This window comes from Salmo trutta, unplaced genomic scaffold, assembly GCF_901001165.1.
Source record: "Salmo trutta unplaced genomic scaffold, fSalTru1.1, whole genome shotgun sequence".
NCBI lineage: Eukaryota > Metazoa > Chordata > Actinopteri > Salmoniformes > Salmonidae > Salmo > Salmo trutta.
The window spans coordinates 2,783,941-2,809,378 of record NW_021823104.1 but is presented as its reverse complement, the minus strand read 5'-3'; the positions used below and the strand labels follow the sequence as shown (position 1 = coordinate 2,809,378).

General features: G+C 40.8%; 1 long non-coding RNA gene across 1 annotated transcript; it reads right to left on the bottom strand.

Moving 5' to 3' along the window:
• Positions 1 to 4,942: 4,942 nt before the first annotated feature.
• LOC115188896 (uncharacterized) lies at positions 4,943 to 14,608 on the bottom strand. Its single transcript, XR_003876622.1, has 2 exons — positions 14,551 to 14,608; positions 4,943 to 5,025 (listed from the first exon to the last, which is right to left on the bottom strand). It is a non-coding gene; the product is annotated as an uncharacterized LOC115188896 (long non-coding RNA).
• Positions 14,609 to 25,438: the final 10,830 nt, after the last annotated feature.

The window sequence follows — 25,438 nt, the reverse complement described above, 5'->3', positions numbered from 1 at the left end:
TACGCTGAAAGGCAATTCAACCTGATCTAGATTAGAACACATTCTCTAGTGGGTTCTGATACGCTGAAAGGCAATTCAACCTGATCTAGATTAGAATCCATTCTCTAGTGGGTTCTGATACGCTGAAAGGCAATTCAACCTGATCTAGATTAGAATCCATTCTCTAGTGGGTTCTGATATGTTGAAAGGCAATTCAACCTGATCTAGATTAGAATCCATTCTCTAGTGGGTTCTGATATGCTGAAAGGCAATTCAACCTGATCTAGATTAGAATCCATTCTCTAGTGGGTTCTGATATGCTGAAAGGCAATTCAACCTGATCTAGATTAGAATCCATTCTCTAGTGGGTTCTGATATGCTGAAAGGCAATTCAACCTGATCTAGATTAGAACACATTCTCTAGTGGGTTCTGATATGTTGAAAGGCAATTCAACCTGATCTAGATTAGAATCCATTCTCTAGTGGGTTCTGATACGCTGAAAGGCAATTCAACCTGATCTAGATTAGAATCCATTCTCTAGTGTGTTCTGATACGCTGAAAGGCCAGGTGGTTCTACCAATTCAAACTGATCTAGATTAGAATCCATCTTCCCCTTGTGCCCTAAACAATAGCCTCCACTATTGTCCCCAGATGGCACTAGTTGGTCGGACCTTGGTCTCCAGATGGTACTAGTTGGTCGGAACTTGGTCTCCAGATGGTACTAGTTGGTCGGACCTTGGTCTCCAGATGGTACTAGTTGGTCGGACCTTGGTCTCCAGATGGCACTAGTTGGTCGGACCTTGGTCTCCAGATGGCACTAGTTGGTCGGACCTTGGTCTCCAGATGGCACTAGTTGGTCGGACCTTGGTCTCCAGATGGCACTAGTTGGTCGGAACTTGGTCCCTAGATGGGACTTCCTGTTGACGCCAAATAAGGAGTTTCCTCCTGGGTCCCCACATTGAACACCTTCCCATTCCCCACAATGTCATCTCCCCTAATTTCAATGAATCAGTTACATTTGAAGGGGTGTATTCATTATAGATTATTTTTGCTTTTGATTTTTTGATGTTTTCGTCGTCTCCAGGTTGTCAGGAAAGTGGTGTCCTGTCACGACTTCCGCCGAAGTCGGTCCCTCTCCTTGTTCGGGCGGCGTTCGGCGGTCGACGTCACCGGCCTTCTAGCCATCGCCGATCCACTTTTCATTTTCCATTTGTTTTGTTTTACACACCTGGTTTCAATTCCCCCAATTACTGTTTCATTATTTAACACTCTGTTTCCCCATAGTTTTTGTGCGTGTTTGTTTATTGTAAGTTCAGTCCGTTGTTTGTGGGTCTGGTGTTACTTATGTATTTTGATATTTTGTGTTACTTTCCTTGTGTTACTCATCCTGTTCGCTGTTCTGCGCCTGACTCCTCTGCACCAGCCACACCCAGATCCTTACATGTCCCCAGAATGTGGTGTGAGAACAGGTGTCCCCAGTAGGTGATATAAACACGTATGCGTGTGTGTGTGTGTGCGTGTGTCCAGTGTGTGTGTGTGTTTCTTTTTGTGTGTGTGTGTGTGTGTGTGTGTCCAGTGTGTGTGTCTGTGTATGTATGTGTGTGTCTGTGTGTCCAGTGTGTCTGTGTGTGTGTGTGTCCAGTGTGTGTGAGTGTGTGAGTGTGTGAGTCCAGGGAATGTGTGTCAGTGTGTGCTATTTTTTATAGGAACACTGAGGAGTCAACATACCAAACCCCAAACCCTGGATAGAGGGGCTCAGTGAATGTGGAGGTGAATGTGATCAGGTGGGTCAGTGTGTCAGAGGAGGCTCTATAGAAGGACAGAGTGCCGGCTGGCCAGTCCAGATACACTCCTACTCTGTGGGAGCTGGAGGAGGGGACGTCTATGGTAGTGGGTTTATTATTGTGACTGGCAGTGTAACTGTTATCAGAGCAGAACAGACTCCAGGACTTGTCATTGGATCCAAGTCCACAGTCAATAACCTCTCCTCTCCTGCTGATTCCTTTATATGTCACTCCTATATCAGCCCCCCCACTCCACTCTACCTCCCAGTAACAGCGCCCAGTCAGACCCTCTCTACACAGCAATTGTCCACAGCCCTCAAATCTCTCTGGGTGATCAGGATACGGCTGCTCCTCTCTCCCCCATGTCACCTTTCTGTTCTCCTCAGACAGAGAGAGAAGTCTGTCTACTGTGTTTAGGTCCAGTGTGAGACCACAGACATCTGATGGATGAAACCAGACACAATATTAGAAATCATCATCATTCACATTAGAATGTTAACTCACTTTTCACTAATTCATTTAACCTGTTACATCTAGGGGGCAGTAATTTCACGGCTGGATAAAAAACGTACCCGATTTAATCTGATTATTAGTCCTGCCCAGAAACTGGAATATGCATATAATTATTAGCTTTGGAGAGAAAACACTCCAAAGTTTCTGAAACTGTTTGAATGGTGTCTGTGAGTATAACAGAACTCCTATGGCAGGCAAAAACCTGAGATGCTTCTGTTCAGGAAGTACCCTGTCTGAACATTTCTTGCCCTTCTTTATTATCTCTGTCGTTTACAAAGGATCTCTGCTCTTACGTGACACTTCTCACGTCAACAATGGAGTCTCACAGCCCGGGAAAAACAGGAATGATGTCATTCAAAGCCCTGGCTGAAGCACACGAGAGCAAATGCTGAGTGGTCAGTCAATGGACTAAGCCTTAGGCGCGTGACACGCCCCGCCCCCGGCTTTTGGTTTTTTCCTCAGTTTACAGACAGGCAGATTCCCGGTCGGAATATTATCGCTTCTCTACGAGATAAATTGCATAAATATTGGTTTTAAACAGCGGTTGACATGCTTCGAAGTACGGTAATGGAATATTTCGAAATTTTTTGTCATATTTTGCGTCATGCTCGTGGCCGAGATTTAGCGTTGGGATAGTGTCTAGAACGCACGAACAAAACGTCGCTGTTTGGATATAACGATGGATTATTTGGGACCAAACCTACATTTGTTATTGAAGTAGAAGTCCTGGCAGTGTATTCTGATGAAGAACAAGCAAGGTAAGAACATTTTTCTTATAGGAAATGTGATTTTGGTGAAGGCTACACTGGGTGGGTGTCTAAATAGCTAGCCCTGTAACGCCGGGCTATGTACTTACATTATTGCAAAATGTGCTTCATCCGAAAAGCTATTTTAAAATCGGACATATCGAGTGCATAGAGGAGTTCTGTATCTATAATTCTTAAAATAATTGTTATGCTTTTTGTGAACGTTTATCGTGAGTAATTTAGTAAAATCACCGGAAGTGTTCGGTGGGAATGCTAGTTCTGAACGTCACATGCTAATGTAAAAAGCTGGTTTTTGATATAAATATGAACTTGATTGAACAGACATGCATGTATTGTATAACACAATGTCCTAGGTGTGTCATCTGATGAAGATCATCAAAGGTTAGTGCTGCATTTAGATATGGTTTGGGTTTATGTGACATGATATGCTAGCTTGAAAAATGGCTGTGTGATTATTCCTGGCTGGGTACTCTGCTGACATAATCTAATGTTTTGCTTTCGCTGTAAAGCCTTTTTGAAATCGGACAGTTTGGTTAGATAAAGGAGAGTCTTGTCTTTAAATAGCTGTAACATAGTCATATGTTTGAAAAGTGTAAGTTTTCGGATTTAGAGGAGTTTGAATTTCGCGCCCCGCCCATCATTGGATATTGGAGCAGACGTTCCGCTAGCGGAACGTGTAGATGTAAGAAGTTAATGTAGATGTTTCTAGGTATCAAAAGGAGAAGTTAAGGTAACTTGAGACTTGTTGAATGATCATATGTTATACTGTCTGGTAATATAAAACACACTTATTCACATGAATTACACATACCTATATGCATCAACTGTTCTGCCTGCGGCTACGGAACCCTGACCTGTTCACCGGACGTGCTTGTTGCACCCTCGACAACTACTATGATTATTATTATTTGACCATGCTGGTCATTTATGAACATTTTAACATCTTGACCATGTTCTGTTATAATATCCACCCGGCACAGCCAGAAGAGGACTGGCCACCCCTCATAGCCTGGTTCCTCTCTAGGTTTCTTCCTAGGTTTTTGGCCTTTCTCAGGAGTTTTTCCTAGGGAGTTTTTCCTAGCCACCGTGCTTCTTTCACATGCATTGCTTGCTGTTTGGGGTTTTAGGCTGGGTTTCTGTACAGCACTTTGAGATTTCAGCTGATGTACGAAGGGCTATATAAATAAAAATAAATAAAAAATAAAATAAATCATGAACACACACACACACATTTCTTATGTAACATGAACACGCAACACACTCACACACACATTGTCAAATCAACTCTTTGTAAAGTTTGGTGTCCCTGATTTGTGCTTCTGTAGAACTACAGATGATATTTAATATGACCAAGTCAGTAATGATGGTGGTCTTTGACTTAACTTGAATTAAGACTTATTCTTAGTCATATTCTTCACAGCAGTCAACACTCACATTTTTTAATCCCAGGTTTCATTCTGTTCTCTCCACCATGTTCCACACTGTAGCGGTAAGCAGAAGAACAGACAGTTAATGAGGGACACACACACACACACACACACACACACACACACAGTCAGCATATAACTTCAAGCAAATGTGTGTGTGTGTGTGTGTGTGTTATTGAGACACACACACACACACACACATATATACTGGCCTGATAAAATAAACATGTCTGATATGAACACAGGACGCACACACAGGACACACAAACACACACAGTCAGCATATAACTTTGTCCAAGTGGTGGTCAGAATGTTTGTCTTAACGAGCCTGAAAAGTCAAACATGTCTGATATGAACATTGACGTAAACCCTCAACATACTTGAGTTTCTCCAGTCTGCAGTGTGGATCCTCCAGTCCAGCAGAGAGCAGTCTGACTCCTGAGTCTCCTGGGTGATTGTAGCTCAGGTTCAGCTCTCTCAGGTGTGAGGGGTTTGACCTCAGAGCTGAGATCAGAGAATCACAGCCTTTCTCTGTGACTAGACAGCCTGACAGCCTGCAAAGAGTCAAATCATATTAAAATCAGTCTGCTATTCTTTGGTGGTGAAAATAGTGGCAGTATATTTTATCAACATTTTCAGATACATGAGTGTCCTGAAACCTGCCATATCTATTCATGAATTAATAATGTATCATTGTTAGAAATGACAAATTATCCAAGTATTGCCTGCAGATAGAAAGTATGAGTCAAAAGACAGACAGTGAGGTATCAGATTTAGATTGTATTGAGTATACAGTCCACACCATATCTATTTTGACAGTGAAGATAACATTTTAAATGTGGCTCTATTCTCCAACATTTTGGATTTCAGATCAAATGTTTTATTTGAGGTGACAGTGTATAATGTCACCTTTTATTTGAGGGTATTTTAATACATATCTGTTTCACCATTCAGAAAAATGAAGGCACTTTATGTATCTAGTCCCCCTATTTGAAGAAGTCATAAGTATTCTGACCAATTCACTCATAGTGTATTAAAGGAGTCAAAAGTTTAGTATTTCGTCCCATATTCTTTGAACACAATGACTACATCAGGCCTGTGACTGCCATGATTGAGAAATATCATGAATGAATCATGAATAATAATGAGTGACAGAGTGAGAGGCTACAGCAAAACATGCTAACCTCTCACCATTACCAATAACAGAGGCTACAACAAAACATGCTAACCTCTCACCATTACCAATAACAGAGGCTACAGCAAAACATGCTAACCTCTCACCATTACCAATAACAGAGGCTACAACAAAACATGCTAACCTCTCACCATTACCAATAACAGAGGATACAACAAAACATGCTAACCTCTCACCATTACCAATAACAGAGGCTACAACAAAACATGCTAACCTCTCACCATTACCAATAACAGAGGATACAACAAAACATGCTAACCTCTCACCATTACCAATAACAGAGGCTACAACAAAACATGCTAACCTCTCACCATTACCAATAACAGAGGCTACAACAAAACATACTAACCTCTCACCATTACCAATAACAGAGAGGGTCTGATCTTTGTGCCTCTGTAACTTTCTCATTCATCATCATTCACGATTCATTCATGATTATTCTTAATCATGGTAGCATCCACATGAATGTAGAAGTGTTCAGAAACATGTTCTATTCTTACTGACAATACAAGTGAAGTGACTCCAAAATGACAGGACATTATTCACCACTCAGTTTCTATTTGGAAAAACACAATACAAAACACTACCAAGACAAACTGCAAATGCATTCAACAAATTTGTAGAGTCACAAGCTTGATGTAATCACTGCAGGCATGGAATATGGGACCAAATACTAAACTTATGACGACTTTAAAACCTGTTGACTATAGACGTTCCGCTAGCGGAAAGTCTAGCCAAAATCCAATGGAACAGCAGGGCGAGAAATACAAAACATCAAAAATCGAATAATGTCAATTTCTCAAACATACGACTATTTTACACCATTTTAAAGATAAACATCTCCTTAATATAACCACATTGTCCAATTTAAAAAATGTTTTACAGTGAAAGCAAAACATTAGATTATGTTATGAGAGTACATAGACAAAAATAACCACACAGCCATTTTCCAAGCAAGTATATGTGTCACAAAAACCCCAAACACAGCTAAATGAAGCACTGACCTTTGACGATCTTTATCAGATGACACTCCTAGGACATCATGTTACACAATACATGTATGTTTTGTTCGATAAAGTTCATATTTATATCCAAAAACAGCATTTTACATTAGCGCGTGATGTTCAAAAAATGTATTCCCACCAAAGCTTACGGTGAATGAGCACATCAATTTACAAAAACACTCATCATAAACATTGACAAAATAAATAACAATTATTTAAAGAATTATAGATACTCTACTCCTTGATGCAACCGCTGTGTCAGATTTTAAAATAGCTTTACGGAGAAAGCACATTTTTCAATATTCTGAGTACATAGCTCGCCATCACAGCAAGCAGACACCCGCCAAGTTAGGTTTCAACTAAACTCAGAATTAGTATTATAAATATTCTCTTACCTTTGCTGATCTTCGTCAGAATGCACTCCCAGGACTGCTACTTCCACAAGAAATTGTCATGGTTGTCATCGGTGAAGGAGGACCAAAACGCAGCAGGTATGTGTATGCTCATCTTGCTTTTTAATAAATACAAAATCAACACCAAAATAACAAAGAACGAACGATCAACAAAAACAGTCTGGTAAGGCACAAGGCGAAACACAGAACAATCACCCACAAAAGACAAACACAAACACACGCACATATATTGGACTCTCAATCAAAGGCAAATAGACAACACCTGCCTTCAACTGAGAGTCCCAACTCCAATTAACCAAAACATAGAAACAGACACACTAGACTAAACATAGAATACATGAAAACCAAACAGTGCCCAAAAACCCCGGAATACTTAAATTAAATGCCCCTTCAACAAACACACCACCCCGAACCACATAAAACGAATACCCTCTGCCATGTCCTGACCAAACTACAATACTAATTAACCCCTATACTGGCCAGGACGTGACAGTACCCCCCCCCTTAAAGGTGCTAACCCCGGAAGCACCTTAAAAACAAAAAAAAAAAACAACTCCAAACAACAAAACCAAAATTCCCCTCTACTAAAGGGAGGGAAGGGAGGGTGGCTCCCGTCAACGACGGCACTGTGCTACACCCCCCCTCCCCAACCCACCTATATCTGGAGGTGGCTCTGGTTCCGGCCGTTCCAGGCTGTCGGGCCACTCTGGCATCGCCGGGGGGTAGTTGGGCCAGTCTGGCAGTTCGGGACAGTCTGGGCAGTCTGGCAGTTCGGGACAGTCTGGGCAGTCTGGCAGCTCGGGACAGTCTGGGCAGTCTGGCAGCTCGGGACAGTCTGGGCAGTCTGGCAGCTCGGGACAGTCTGGCAGCTCGGGACAGTCTGGGCTGTCTGGCAGCTCGGGACAGTCTGGGCAGTCTGGCAGCTCGGGGCAGTCTGGGCAGTCTGGCATCTCGGGGCAGTCTGGCCATTCTGGCAGTTCAGGGCAGTCTGGCCACTCCGGCAGCGCTCCGGCAGTTCAGCGCAGTCTGGCCGCTCCGGCAGTTCAGTGCAGTCTGGCCGCTCCGGCAGTTCAGCACAGTCTGGCCGCTCCGGCAGTTCAGCACAGTCTGGCCGCTCCGGCAGTTCAGCGCAGTCTGGCCGCTCCGGCAGTTCAGCGCAGTCTGGCCACTCCGGCAGTTCAGCGCAGTCTGGCCACTCCGGCGACTGTTGACTGGCGGGCAGTTCCGACGACTGTTGACTGGCGGGCAGCTCTGACGACTGTTGACTGGCGGGCAGCTCTGACGACTGTTGACTGGCGGGCAACTCCGACGACTGTTGACTGGCGGGCAACTCCGACGACTGTTGACTGGCGGGCAACTCCGACGACTGTTGACTGGCGGGCAACTCTGACGACTGTTGACTGGCGGGCAACTCTGACGACTGTTGACTAGCGGGCAGCTCTGACGACTGTTGACTGGCAGGCAGCTCTGACGACTGTTGACTGGCGGGCAGCTCTGTTGACTGTTGACTGGTGAGGCTGGGTTTACGCACTTGAAGCCTGGTGCGTGGTGCTGGTACTGGGCTTACCAGATTGTGAACACGCACCTCCAGGCTAGTGCGGGGAGCGGGAACAGGACGAGTCGGACTGGGTTGACGCACTTCCGGGTCCGCACGAGAGACAGGAGCTGGAAACCCAGGGCTATGGAGGCGCACAGTCGGTCTAGATCTTACCTCCTGCACAACCCGTCTTGGCTGGATGGAACTAGTAGCCCTGTACGAGCGGGGTGCTTGTACAGGGCAGACTGGGCTGTGCAGGGGCCTGATGGTAGCCGTGCGTAGAGCGGGAGTTGGGTAGCCTGGTCCTCGGAGGCGTACCGGCGACCAGATGCGCTGCGGAGGCATCCTCCTACCATGCTGGATGCCCGCTCTAGCACGGCACCTGCGAGGGGCTGGAATAACGCGCACCGGACTGTGCGTGCGTATGGGTGAGATAGTGCGCTCCTCAGCGAAACATGGCGCTCTCCACCCCATACGCTCCTCCATATAACTACGGGTAGCTGGCTTCCGGCTCTTCCTTCGCCTAGCCAAACTACCCGTGTGCCCCCACCCCCAAAAAAATTCTTGGGGGTGCCTCTCGCGCTTCAACGCCAGTCGTGTACCTCGGAAACGTTCCCGGTCCATACCAGCCTTACTCCTTTCCTCTCTCTCGTTACCACCTGTCCCCATGGAAGGCGATCTTTTCCTGCTTGGATTTCCTCCCAAGTGTAGGAGCCTTTTCCCTCCAAGATCTCCTCCCAAGTCCATCTCTCTCGTTTGTCCAATTCGAAATTCCTCTGCTCCTTCCTCTGCTGCTTGGTCCTGGTTAGGTGGGAGATTCTGTCACGGTTGTCGTCGGTGAAAGAGGACCAAAACGCAGCAGGTATGTGTATGCTCATCTTGCTTTTTAATAAATACAAAATCAACACCAAAATAACAAAGAACGAACGATCAACAAAAACAGTCTGGTAAGGCACAAGGCGAAACACAGAACAATCTCCCACAAAAGACAAACACAAACACACCCACATATATGGGACTCTCAATCAAAGGCAAATAGACAACACCTGCCTTCAACTGAGAGTCCCAACCCCAATTAACCAAAACATAGAAACAGACACACTAGACTAAACATAGAATACATGAAAACCAAACAGTGCCCAAAAACCCCGGAATACTTAAATTAAATGCCCCTTCAACAAACACACCACCCCGAACCACATAAAACGAATACCCTCTGCCACGTCCTGACCAAACTACAATACTAATTAACCCTTATACTGGCCAGGACGTGACAGAAATGTTCTTTTTGTACGAAATAATCCATATTTATGTCCAAATACCTCCGTTTTGTTCATGCGTTCAGATCACTATTCAAAGGCATAATGCGCGAGCGTAATTCCAGACACGAAAAGTCAAAATGCTCCATTACCGTTCGTAGAAACATGTCAAACGTTGTTTACAATCAATCTTTAGGGTATTTTTTACGTAAAAATGCGATAATATTCCAACCGGACAATAGCGTATTCATTCCAGGAGAAAAAGAAGGAACGGCGCTCTCGTGTGATCTCGCATCACCAAGCCCTTTGTCCATAGGCAGTCCACTCATTGACTGAGCTACTATACTCTGCCCAGTAACAGGAGAAGGATGAAAAAACTTTCTGAAGGCTGTTGACAGCCAATGGAAGCATTTGGAAGTGCAACGTGACCCCACAGACACTGTAGTTTCGATAAGGATTCAAAAGAAGAACAACAAATCTCAGATTTTCCACTCCCTGGTTGGATTTTTCTCAGGTTTTTGCATGCCATATGAGTTTTGTTATACTCACAGACACCATTCAAACAGTTTTAGAAACTTCAGTCAGAGTGTTTTCTATCCAAATCTACTAATAATATGCATATTCTAGATTCTGGGCCCCGGTAGTAGGCAGTTTAATTTGGGTACGTTTTTCATCTGGCCGTGAAAATACTGCCCCCTATAGAGAAGAGGTTAATACAATATAAGAGAATATGTCAAAATTATTAAGACTTTTTCAAATGGGAGAACAAGATACATAAAGTGCTTTTATTTTTCTAAATGGTGAAACAGATATGTATTAAAATATCCTCAAATAAAAGGTGACATTATATACTGTCACCTCATATGAAACATTTGATCTGAAATCCAAAATGTTGGAGTCCATAGCCACATTTAAAATGTTACGTTCACTGTCCAAACACATATGGTGTGGACTATGTGTGTCTGGTAAACACATGTGGATCTGGTGAACAGTTATCACTTGTTGACTAACTACAGGAATACTGACCTCAGAGTCTCCAGTTTACAGTGGGGATTCTCCAGTCCAGCAGAGAGCAGCTTCACTCCTGAATCCTTCAGGTCATTGTTACTCAGGTCCAGCTCTCTCAGGTGTGAGGGGTTTGACCTCAGAGCTGAGACCAGAGAAGCACAGCCTTCCTCTGTGACTAGACAGCCTGACAGCCTGCAAAGAGTCAAATCATATTAAAATCACACTGCTATTCTTTGGTGGTGAAAATAGTGGCAGTTTATTTTTTCAACATATTCAGATATATCAATGTCCTGAAACCTGCCATATCTATTCATAAATGAATGATTGTATCATTATTATAACTGATCATAATATTACTTGTATAGTACGAATATTTGAGTAGACTGACCCGGCCAGTTTAAAAAGCAGTATCAGTCAAAAGACAGACAGTGAGGTATCAGATGTAGATTGTATTGACTATACAGTCCACACCATAGCTATTTTTAAAGTGAAGCTAACATTTTAAATGTGGCTCTATTCTCCAACATTTTGGATTTCAGATCAAATGTTTTATTTGAGGTGACAGTGTATAATGTCACCTTTTATTTGAGGGTATTTTAATACATATCTGTTTCACCATTCAGAAAAATGTAAGCACTTTATGTATCTAGTCCCCCTATTTGAAGAAGTCATAAGTATTCTGACCAATTCACTCATAGTGTATTAAAGGAGTCAAAAGTTTAGTATTTGGTCCCATATTCTTTGAACACAATGACTACATCAGGCCTGTGACTGCCATGATTGAGAAAGATCATGAATGAATCATGAATAATAATGAGTGACAGAGTTAGAGGCTACAGCAAAACATGCTAACCTCTCACCATTACCAATAACAGAGGATACAACAAAACATGCTAACCTCTCACCATTACCAATAACAGAGCCTACAACAAAACATACTAACCTCTCACCATTACCAATAACAGAGTCTACAACAAAACATGCTAACCTCTCACCATTACCAATAACAGAGGCTACAACAAAACATGCTAACCTCTCACCATTACCAATAACAGAGTCTACAACAAAACATGCTAACCTCTCACCATTACCAATATCAGAGGCTACAACAAAACATACTAACCTCTCACCATTACCAATAACAGAGGCTACAACAAAACATGCTAACCTCTCACCATTACCAATAACAGAGGATACAACAAAACATGCTAACCTCTCACCATTACCAATAACAGAGGCTACAACAAAACATACTAACCTCTCACCATTACCAATAACAGAGGCTACAACAAAACATGCTAACCTCTCACCATTACCAATAACAGAGAGGGTCTGATCTTTGTGCCTCTGTAACTTTCTCATTCATCATTTTTCACGATTCATTCATGATTATTCATAATCATGGTAGCATCCACATGAATGTAGAAGTGTTCAGAAACATCTTCTATTCTTACTGACAATACAAGTGAAGTGACTCCAAAATGACAGGACATTATTCACCACTCAGTTTCTATTCGGAAAAACACAATACAAAACACTACCAAGACAAACTGCAAATGTATTCAACAAATTTGTAGAGTCACAAGCTTGATGTAATCACTGCAGGCATGGAATATGGGACCAAATACTAAACTTATGACGACTTTAAAACCTGTTGACTATAGACGTTCCGCTAGCGGAAAGTCTAGCCAAAATCCAATGGAACAGCAGGGCGAGAAATACAAAACATCAAAAATCGAATAATGTCAATTTCTCAAACATACGACTATTTTACACCATTTTAAAGATAAACATCTCCTTAATATAACCACATTGTCCGATTTCAAAATTTTTTACAGCAAAAGCAAAACATTAGATTATGTTAGGAGAGTACATAGACAAAAATAACCACACAGCCATTTTCCAAGCAAGTATGTGTCACAAAAACCCAAAACACAGCTAAATGAAGCACTGACCTTTGACGATCTTTATCAGATGACACTCCTAGGACATCATGTTACACAATACATGTATGTTTTGTTCGATAAAGTTCATATTTATATCCAAAAACAGCATTTTACATTAGCGCGTGATGTTCAAAAAATGTATTCCCACCAAAGCTTACGGTGAATGAGCACATCAATTTACAAAAACACTCATCATAAACGTTGACAAAATAAATAACAATTATTTAAAGAATTATAGATACTCTACTCCTTGATGCAACCGCTGTGTCAGATTTTAAAATAGCTTTACGGAGAAAGCACATTTTTCAATATTCTGAGTACATAGCTCAGCCATCACGGTGAGCTATACAGACACCCGCCAAGTTCGGGGTCAACTAAACTCAGAATTAGTATTATAAATATTCTCTTACCTTTGCTGATCTTCGTCAGAATGCACTCCCAGGACTGCTACTTCCACAAGAAATGTTCTTTTTGTTCGAAAATGTTCCATTACCGTTCATAGAAACATGTCAAACGTTGTTTATAATCAATCTTTAGGGTATTTTTAACGTAAAAATGCGATAATATTCCAACCGGACAATAGCGTATTCATTCCAGGAGAAAAAGAAGGAACGGCACGCTCGTGTGATCGCGCATCACCAAGCCCTTTGTCCATAGGCAGTCCACTCATTGACTGAGCTACTATACTCTGCCCAGTAACAGGAGAAGGATGAAAAAACTTTCTGAAGGCTGTTTCTGAAGGCTTGTTGCACCCTCGACAATTACTATGATTACTATTATTTGACCATGCTGGTCATTTACGAACATTTTAACATCTTGACCATGTTCTGTTATAATATCCACCCGGCACAGCCAGAAGAGGACTGGCCACCCCTCATAGCCTGGTTCCTCTCTAGGTTTCTTCCTAGGTTTTTGGCCTTTCTCAGGAGTTTTTCCTAGGGAGTTTTTCCCAGCCACCGTGCTTCTTTCACATGCATTGCTTGCTGTTTGGGGTTTTAGGCTGGGTTTCTGTACAGCACTTTGAGATTTCAGCTGATGTACGAAGGGCTATATAAATAAATTTGATTTGATTTGATTTGATTTGTTGACAGCCAATGGAAGCATTTGGAAGTGCAACGTGACCCCACAGACACTGTAGTTTCGATAAGGATTCAAAAGAAGAACAACAAATCTCAGATTTTCCACTTCCTGGTTGGATTTTTCTCAGGTTTTTGCCTGCCATATGAGTTCTGTTATACTCACAGACACCATTCAAACAGTTTTAGAAACTTCAGTCAGAGTGTTTTCTATCCAAATCTAATAATAATATGCATATTCTAGATTCTGGGCCCCGGTAGTAGGCAGTTTAATTTGGGTACGTTTTTCATCTGGCCGTGAAAATACTGCCCCCTATAGAGAAGAGGTTAATACAATATAAGAGAATATGTCAAAATTATTAAGACTTTTGCAAATGGGAGAACAAGATACATAAAGTGCTTTTATTTTTCTAAATGGTGAAACAGATATGTATGAAAATATCCTCAAATAAAAGGTGACATTATATACTGTCACCTCATATGAAAACATTTGATCTGAAATCCAAAATGTTGGAGTTTAGAGCCACATTTAAAATGTTATCACTGTCAAAATAGATATGGTGTGGACTATGTGTGTCTGGTAAACACATGTGGATCTGGTGAACAGTTATCACTTGTTGACTAACTACAGGAATACTGACCTCAGAGTCTCCAGTTTACAGTGGGGATTCTCCAGTCCAGCAGAGAGCAGCTTCACTCCTGAATCCTTCAGGTCATTGTTACTCAGGTCCAGCTCTCTCAGGTGTGAGGGGTTTGACCTCAGAGCTGAGACCAGAGAAGCACAGCCTTCCTCTGTGACTAGACAGCCTGACAGCCTGCAAAGAGTCAAATCATATTAAAATCACACTGCTATTCTTTGGTGGTGAAAATAGTGGCAGTTTATTTTTTCAACATATTCAGATATATCAATGTCCTGAAACCTGCCATATCTATTCATAAATGAATGATTGTATCATTATTATAACTGATCATAATATTACTTGTATAGTACGAATATTTGAGTAGACTGACCCGGCCAGTTTAAAAAGCAGTATCAGTCAAAAGACAGACAGTGAGGTATCAGATGTAGATTGTATTGACTATACAGTCCACACCATAGCTATTTTTAAAGTGAAGCTAACATTTTAAATGTGGCTCTATTCTCCAACATTTTGGATTTCAGATCAAATGTTTTATTTGAGGTGACAGTGTATAATGTCACCTTTTATTTGAGGGTATTTTAATACATATCTGTTTCACCATTCAGAAAAATGTAAGCACTTTATGTATCTAGTCCCCCTATTTGAAGAAGTCATAAGTATTCTGACCAATTCACTCATAGTGTATTAAAGGAGTCAAAAGTTTAGTATTTGGTCCCATATTCTTTGAACACAATGACTACATCAGGCCTGTGACTGCCATGATTGAGAAATATCATGAATGAATCATGAATAATAATGAGTGACAGAGTTAGAGGCTACAGCAAAACATGCTAACCTCTCACCATTACCAATAACAGAGGATACAACAAAACATACTAACCTCTCACCATTACCAATAACAGATCCTACAGCAAAACATGCTAACCTCTCACCATTACCAATAACAGAGGCTACAACAAAACATACTAACCTCTCACCATTACCAATAACAGAGGATACAACAAAACATGCTAACCTCTCACCATTACCAATAACAGAGCCTACAACAAAACATACTAACCTCTCACCATTACCAATAACAGAGTCTACAACAAAACATGCTAACCTCTCACCATTACCAATAACAGAGGCTACAACAAAACATGCTAACCTCTCACCATTACCAATAACAGAGGCTACAACAAAACATGCTAACCTCTCACCATTACCAATAACAGAGGATACAACAGAACATGCTAACCTCTCACCATTACCAATAACAGAGGCTACAACAAAACATACTAACCTCTCACCATTACCAATAACAGAGGCTACAACAAAACATGCTAACCTCTCACCATTACCAATAACAGAGGCTACAACAAAACATACTAACCTCTCACCATTACCAATAACAGAGGCTACAACAAAACATGCTAACCTCTCACCATTACCAATAACAGAGAGGGTCTGATCTTTGTGCCTCTGTAACTTTCTCATTCATCATTATTCACGATTCATTCATGATTATTCATAGTCATGGTAGCATTCACATGAATGTAGAAGTGTTCAGAAACATCTTCTATTCTTACTTACAATACAAGTGAAGTGACTCCAAAATGACAGGACATTATTCACCACTCAGTTTCTATTCGGAAAAACACAATACAAAACACTACCAAGACAAACTGCAAATGTATTCAACAAATTTGTAGAGTCACAAGCTTGATGTAATCACTGCAGGCATGGAATATGGGACCAAATACTAAACTTATGACGACTTTAAAACCTGTTGACTATAGACGTTCCGCTAGCGGAAAGTCTAGCCAAAATCCAATGGAACAGCAGGGCGAGAAATACAAAACATCAAAAATCGAATAATGTCAATTTCTCAAACATACGACTATTTTACACCATTTTAAAGATAAACATCTCCTTAATATAACCACATTGTCCGATTTCAAAAATGTTTTACAGTGAAAGCAAAACATTAGATTATGTTAGGAGAGTACATAGACAAAAATAACCACACAGCCATTTTCCAAGCAAGTATATGTGTCACAAAAACCCCAAACACAGCTAAATGAAGCACTGACCTTTGACGATCTTTATCAGATGACACTCCTAGGACATCATGTTACACAATACATGTATGTTTTGTTCGATAAAGTTCATATTTATATCCAAAAACAGCATTTTACATTAGCGCGTGATGTTCAAAAAATGTATTCCCACCAAAGCTTACGGTGAATGAGCACATCAATTTACAAAAACACTCATCATAAACGTTGACAAAATAAATAACAATTATTTAAAGAATTATAGATACTCTACTCCTTGATGCAACCGCTGTGTCAGATTTTAAAATAGCTTTACGGAGAAAGCACATTTTTCAATATTCTGAGTACATAGCTCAGCCATCACGGTGAGCTATACAGACACCCGCCAAGTTCGGGGTCAACTAAACTCAGAATTAGTATTATAAATATTCTCTTACCTTTGCTGATCTTCGTCAGAATGCACTCCCAGGACTGCTACTTCCACAAGAAATGTTCTTTTTGTTCGAAAATGTTCCATTACCGTTCATAGAAACATGTCAAACGTTGTTTATAATCAATCTTTAGGGTATTTTTAACGTAAAAATGCGATAATATTCCAACCGGACAATAGCGTATTCATTCCAGGAGAAAAAGAAGGAACGGCACGCTCGTGTGATCGCGCATCACCAAGCCCTTTGTCCATAGGCAGTCCACTCATTGACTGAGCTACTATACTCTGCCCAGTAACAGGAGAAGGATGAAAAAACTTTCTGAAGGCTGTTTCTGAAGGCTTGTTGCACCCTCGACAATTACTATGATTATTATTATTTGACCATGCTGGTCATTTACGAACATTTTAACATCTTGACCATGTTCTGTTATAATATCCACCCGGCACAGCCAGAAGAGGACTGGCCACCCCTCATAGCCTGGTTCCTCTCTAGGTTTCTTCCTAGGTTTTTGGCCTTTCTCAGGAGTTTTTCCTAGGGAGTTTTTCCCAGCCACCGTGCTTCTTTCACATGCATTGCTTGCTGTTTGGGGTTTTAGGCTGGGTTTCTGTACAGCACTTTGAGATTTCAGCTGATGTACGAAGGGCTATATAAATAAATTTGATTTGATTTGATTTGATTTGTTGACAGCCAATGGAAGCATTTGGAAGTGCAACGTGACCCCACAGACACTGTAGTTTCGATAAGGATTCAAAAGAAGAACAACAAATCTCAGATTTTCCACTTCCTGGTTGGATTTTTCTCAGGTTTTTGCCTGCCATATGAGTTCTGTTATACTCACAGACACCATTCAAACAGTTTTAGAAACTTCAGTCAGAGTGTTTTCTATCCAAATCTAATAATAATATGCATATTCTAGATTCTGGGCCCCGGTAGTAGGCAGTTTAATTTGGGTACGTTTTTCATCTGGCCGTGAAAATACTGCCCCCTATAGAGAAGAGGTTAATACAATATAAGAGAATATGTCAAAATTATTAAGACTTTTTCAAATGGGAGAACAAGATACATAAAGTGCTTTTATTTTTCTAAATGGTGAAACAGATATGTATTAAAATATCCTCAAATAAAAGGTGACATTATACACTGTCACCTCATATGAAAACATTTGATCTGAAATCCAAAATGTTGGAGTCCATAGCCACATTTAAAATGTTACGTTCACTGTCCAAACACATATGGTGTGGACTATGTGTGTCTGGTAAACACATGTGGATCTGGTGAACAGTTATCACTTGTTGACTAACTACAGGAATACTGACCTCAGAGTCTCCAGTTTACAGTGGGGATTCTCCAGTCCAGCAGAGAGCAGCTTCATTCCTGAATCCTTCAGGTCATTGTTACTCAGGTCCAGCTCTCTCAGGTGTGAGGGGTTTGACCTCAAAGCTGAGACCAGAGAAGCACAGCCTTCCTCTGTGACTCCACAGCCTGACAGCCTGCAAAGAGTCAAATCATATTAAAATCACACTGCTATTCTTTGGTGGTGAAAATAGTGGCAGTTTATTTTTTCAACATATTCAGATATATCAATGTCCTGAAACCTGCCATATCTATTCATAAATGAATGATTGTATCATTATTATAACTGATCATAATATTACTTGTATAGTACGAATATTTGAGTAGACTGACCCGGCCAGTTTAAAAAGCAGTATCAGTCAAAAGACAGACAGTGAGGTATCAGATGTAGATTGTATTGAGTATACAGTCCACACCATATCTATTTTGACAGTGATAACATTTTAAATGTGGCTTTAAACTCCAACATTTTGGATTTCAGATCAAATGTTTCATATGAGGTGACAGTATATAATGTCACCTTTTATTTGAGGATATTTTCATATCTGTTTCACCATTTAGAAAAATAAAAGCACTTTATGTATCTAGTCCCCCTATTTGAAGAAGTTATAAGTATTCTGACCAATTCACTCATAGTGTATTAAAAGAGTCAAAAGTTTAGTATTTGGTCCCATATTCTTTGAACACAATGACTACATCAGGCCTGTGACTGCCATGATTGAGATAGATCATGAATGAATCATGAATAATAATGAGTGACAGAGTGAGAGGCTACAACAAAACATGCTAACCTCTCACCATTACCAATAACAGAGGATACAACAAAACATGCTAACCTCTCACCATTACCAATAACAGAGGATACAACAAAACATGCTAACCTCTCACCATTACCAATAACAGATCCTACAGCAAAACATGCTAACCTCTCACCATTACCAATAACAGAGCCTACAACAAAACATGCTAACCTCTCACCATTACCAATAACAGAGGCTACAACAAAACATGCTAACCTCTCACCATTACCAATAACAGAGGCTACAACAAAACATGCTAACCTCTCACCATTACCAATAACAGAGGCTACAGCAAAACATGCTAACCTCTCACCATTACCAATAACAGAGGCTACAACAAAACATACTAACCTCTCACCATTACCAATAACAGAGGCTACAACAAAACATGCCATCCTCTCACCATTACCAATAACAGAGAATACAAAAAAATGCTAACCTCTCACCATTACCAATAACAGAGGCTACAACAAAACATGCTAACCCCTCACCATTACCAATAACAGAGGCTACAACAAAACATGCTAACCCCTCACCATTACCAATAACAGAGGATACAACAAAACATGCTAACCTCTCACCATTACCAATAACAGAGGATACAACAAAACATGCTAACCTCTCACCATTACCAATAACAGAGTCTACAACAAAACATGCTAACCTCTCACCATTACCAATAACAGAGGATACAACAAAACATGCTAACCTCTCACCATTACCAATAACAGAGGCTACAACAAAACATACTAACCTCTCACCATTACCAATAACAGAGGCTACAACAAAACATGCCATCCTCTCACCATTACCAATAACAGAGAATACAAAAAAAATGCTAACCTCTCACCATTACCAATAACAGAGGCTACAACAAAACATGCTAACCCCTCACCATTACCAATAACAGAGGCTACAACAAAACATGCTAACCCCTCACCATTACCAATAACAGAGGATACAACAAAACATGCTAACCTCTCACCATTACCAATAACAGAGGATACAACAAAACATGCTAACCTCTCACCATTACCAATAACAGAGGATACAACAAAACATACTAACCTCTCACCATTACCAATAACAGAGGCTACAACAAAACATGCTAACCTCTCACCATTACCAATAACAGAGGCTACAACAAAACATACTAACCTCTCACCATTACCAATAACAGAGGCTACAACAAAACATGCCATCCTCTCACCATTACCAATAACAGAGAATACAAAAAAAATGCTAACCTCTCACCATTACCAATAACAGAGGCTACAACAAAACATGCTAACCCCTCACCATTACCAATAACAGAGGCTACAACAAAACATGCTAACCCCTCACCATTACCAATAACAGAGGCTACAACAAAACATGCTAACCCCTCACCATTACCAATAACAGAGGATACAACAAAACATGCTAACCTCTCACCATTACCAATAACAGAGGATACAACAAAACATGCTAACCTCTCACCATTACCAATAACAGAGGATACAACAAAACATACTAACCTCTCACCATTACCAATAACAGAGGCTACAACAAAACATGCTAACCTCTCACCATTAACCTCAAATAAAAGGTGATGTTCTGTACTGTTACCTGATTTGAAACATTCTATCTCAAATCCAAAATGCTGGAGCATAGCACCACATTTAAAACTGTAAGCTTCACTGTCCAAACACATATGGTGTGGACTATGTGTGCCTGGTAAACACATGTGGATCACTTGTTGACCAACCACAGGAATACTGACCTCAGAGTCTCCAGTTTACAGTGGGGATCCTCCAGTCCAGCAGAGAGCAGCTTCACTCCTGAATCCTTCAGGTCATTGTTACTCAGGTCCAGCTCTCTCAGGTGTGAGGGGTTTGACTTCAGAGCTGAGACCAGAGATGCACAGCCTTCCTCTGTGACTCCACAGCCTGACAGCCTGACAAAGAGATCATCATGACTTCACAAACACACTGTTAATTTAACAAGTAGTGTAGAAGGACAACGGCAGATGCATTTGGTTTATTCTCTAAGAGCATATAAATTCTTCTTCCGTCTCCTAGAATTGTATGGTCATATTGTTATACTAATGTGAAAATCAAAGCATTTATTCAATATGTTATTCAACATAATATTATATACATATTATAATACATATTTTTATCTAAACCTAATATTTCTTCCTGATGATTAGTTCTTATTTGTCATTTGATGTACTCACAGAACAGCTCTGGAGGCTTTGACCACTGGCAGCAGCCTCAGAAGACCTTCCTCTGATCTGGAGTATTTCTTCAGGTCAAACACATCCAGCTCCTTTTCTGAAGTCAGCAACACAAAGACCAGAGCTGACCACTGTGCGGGTGACAGTTTGGCTCTAGAGAGACTTCCTGATCTCAGGTAGCTTTGGATCTCCTCCACTAGAGAATGGTCATTCAGTTCATTCAGACAGTGGAACAGATTGATGCTCCTCTCTGGAGAGTGATTCTCCCTGATCTTCTCCTTGATGTACTTCACTGATTCTTCATGGCTCTGTGAAATGCTTCTTGTCTTTGTCAGTAGACCTCGTAAGTGCTTCTGATTGGACTCCAGTGAGAGGCCCAGAAGGAAGCGGAGGAAAAGGTCCAGGTTTCCTGTCTCACTTTGTAAGGCTTTATCCACAGCACTCTTGTAGACATTAACTTCAGTCTTGTCTCTGAACAGCAAAGAAAAGATACTGGACTTTGTTTGCTGTTTGTCCATGAGATTCTCATTGTTGTTGATGAATGAGAGGAACACATACACAGCAGCCAGAAACTCCTGAATGCTCAGATGAACGAAGCAGTACACCTTGTCTTGGTACAGAACATATTCCTCTTTAAAGATCTGCGTGCACAATCCTGAGTACACTGAGGCTTCATTGAAATCAATGCCAGCCTCTTTCAGGTCTTCTTCATAGAAAATCAGATTGCCCTTCACTAGCTGTTGAAAAGCCAGTTTTCCCAGTGACAGAATGCTCTTTTTATTCCAGTGTGGACCTGTCTCTTCTTTCCCAAGATACTTTTCATTCTTCTGTTTGGTATGAAACACCACAAGGTGTGTGTACATCTCAGTCAGAGTCTTGGGCATCTCTTCTGTCTTATGTTTCAGCATGTGTTCGAGGACTGTTGCAGAAATCCAACAGAAGACTGGAATGTGGCACATGATGTGGAGGCTCCTTGATGTCTTTATGTGTGAGATGATTCTGCTGGCCAGGTCCTCATCACTGAATCTCTTCCTGAAGTATTCCTCCTTCTGTGGGTCATTGAACCCTCGTACCTCTGTCACCTGGTCAACACACCCTGAAGGGATCTTATTGGCTGCTGCAGGTCGGGTAGTTATCCAGAGGAGAGCAGAGGGAAGCAGATTTCCCTTGATGAGATTTGTCAGCAGAACATCCACTGAGGTTGACTCTGTGACGTCCCAACAGATCTTGTTCTTCTGGAAGTCTAGGGGCAGTCGGCACTCATCCAGACCATCAAAGATGAACAGAACTTTGTACTTGTCGTAGTTGGAGATTCTTGATTGTTTGGTTTCCATTGAGAAGTGATTGAGAAGTTCAATCAAAGTGTGTTTGTCCCCTTTCATCAAATTCAGCTCCCGGAAAGGGAATGAAAATACAAATTGAACATCCTGATTTGCTTTTCCTTCAGCCCAGTCCAGAATGAACTTCTGCACAGAGACTGTTTTTCCAATGCCAGCAACTCCCTTTGTCAGCACAGTTCTGATACATTTGTCTTGTCCAGTTAAGGGTTTGAAGATGTCGTTACATTTGACTGCAGTCTCTGGTCTTGCTTGTTTCCTGGTTGTTGTCTCAATCTGTCTCAGCTCATGTTCGTTATTGACCTGTCCTGTTCCACCCTCTGTGATGTAGAGCTCTGTGTAGATCTTATTGAGAAGTGTTGGGTTTCCTTGTTTAGCGATCCCCTCAAATACACATTGAAACTTCTTCTTTAGATTAGATTTGAGTTCACGTTGGCAAATCACAGCCAGCTCATCTGAATCTAGAAATAACACAGAGGATATTAATATTACGTCTGTTTTAATGCCCACAGTATTGTAGGACTGTTAGAAAGTTTTACATTATAACAATAATTCACTTAACTGACTGTATAAATGTGTAAATGTTTTCATAATGCATTACAGACTGGTGTGACTGATTATATTATTATTGGTGTTATTGATGGTATTATTAATGTTGTCTCTCTCTCTCTCTAAATTAATCACCACAACACATCCCTGCTGCTACTTGATGAGGCCACTAGGTATTGTGTTAAGGCTGCTACAATATCATTGAGTTACACAGCTACTTTAGCTGTACTTTAGCCACAGCTTTTAAATGTTATTAAAAAGCATTCAACATGAGGCAGACAGATCTTACATTTCTCCAGTGTGTCAGCGAGCTCCTTCTGGTTCATTTTCCTCAGGACGTGCAGTGTGATCTTCAGAGCCCCCTCTCTGGCACTGCTCTCCTGTTTCTCATCTTCAGCATCCACCACTTCCTCATCCTGCTTCTGACTCTCAAAGCCTTCTGGGAGTTCTGGACTAAGAATCCTCTTGAACATCTTCAGCTCGTTCTTCACAAATGTCATCATTTTCTCTTCAAGCAACTAAAATAAATCATGTAAATAAGTTAAGCAAGAGAATAAATGCTTTCTCATTAACACATTAATGAATAATTGAAAGAAACTTTACTTGAGGAAAACAAAATCAAATGTTCATAACAGGACCACATACACTGAATATAGAGTCCAGGTCTGTTTGATGACTCTGGGAAGACTGACCACTGAGAATCTCTGACTCTGATCTCTCCTGTTGGTTTCTGTGGACAAAACATGAGATTACAGTACACACACACACACACACACACACACACACACACACACACACACACACACACACACACACACACACACACACACACACACACACACACACACACACACACACACACACACAGGGAGGGAACGTTGTGTTTGTTTAATATTGTTTTAGGACTATGAAAATGGACTAAAGGATTAGCCTATGGATTATGAAAACAACCAAAATAAATGGGAAAATGGGAGAGGAGAAATGACTGGAGACAGTGTTGTTTAACTCACTGACCATGACCCATGAGTTCTTCTTACCTTTGTTCAGTAGAAAAGTCTCCCTCTCTAAACTCTATAGGTAGACGCATAGACCGGTCGCTCTTCATGGACACACAGCTGGGTACAGGGGAGGCTGGTCTCTCCTGCTTGATTGGTCTTCAACACAACAGAGACAAACATTACATCTCTCATCTACTCTGATCTCAGATGGGGAAACATAAGAAGAGTTCCAAAACGCAACATATCACTTTACAGAAATGAGCTTTTATTGTTTAAAGAAATTATGTTTTAATTATTACATCTCTCACAGACAAGGATTTGTTTAAAATCTATCACTTGATGGTTTCATTTCAGAGAGACAAAAATCATGTTTTTTTATGCAAAATGCTATATATCTCCCTCAATCTCAAATGTGACCGACTGGCTCAATTTGGTAATTAACTAAATAACTACACATATAGTGATTTTGGTTTATGTCAGTTTAATTGTTTGTTATGGTATAAGTTGTTATTTTATGATTGTAAGTGATAAAATTAACTAGTAATTCTGAGTAATTACTACTTTAGTAAGGAATAACACATTTTTTCAGCACTACTGCAGTTGCTAAATAATTCCAATAGATGGGAACATAAGACCACAATGATAATTCAGAATATTAGTTTAGTTCTCCCTGGATGCATCACCACTCCCCACGCTTCTTTCTGTCCCTTTCCACACTGCTAACGCAAGAGGAAGGACTGAAAAAGCATTTAACAGATTACTGTGAAGTAATATAACGATGATTCATGTTTATTATTGCCTGTTTTTATGCTCATGTTTTACACTTCATTAATATAACGATTATCATTAAGCCTGAATATTAATTCAGTCACCTCTGGTCGAGAAAAACATATTTTCCCAGTACATTCATTCACTAATTCATCAACCAGCATCGACCCGCTCTGCCTTCTCGAGCAAGCCAGGGGCATGTGGAGGTAAATTTAATTTAAAGGTAAAATGTTGAGGTAAATTTACTAACCGGGAGGTTGAATGATGTAATTTTTTGGCGGGCTGGAAGATGCGCTCGTCTTTTCTGTTCCGAGGTTGTTTACTCACAATATCAGATATTAAGATGATGTTTTATAATATATGTATACTAAGGTTGTGGTTCTGACTAGTGATAA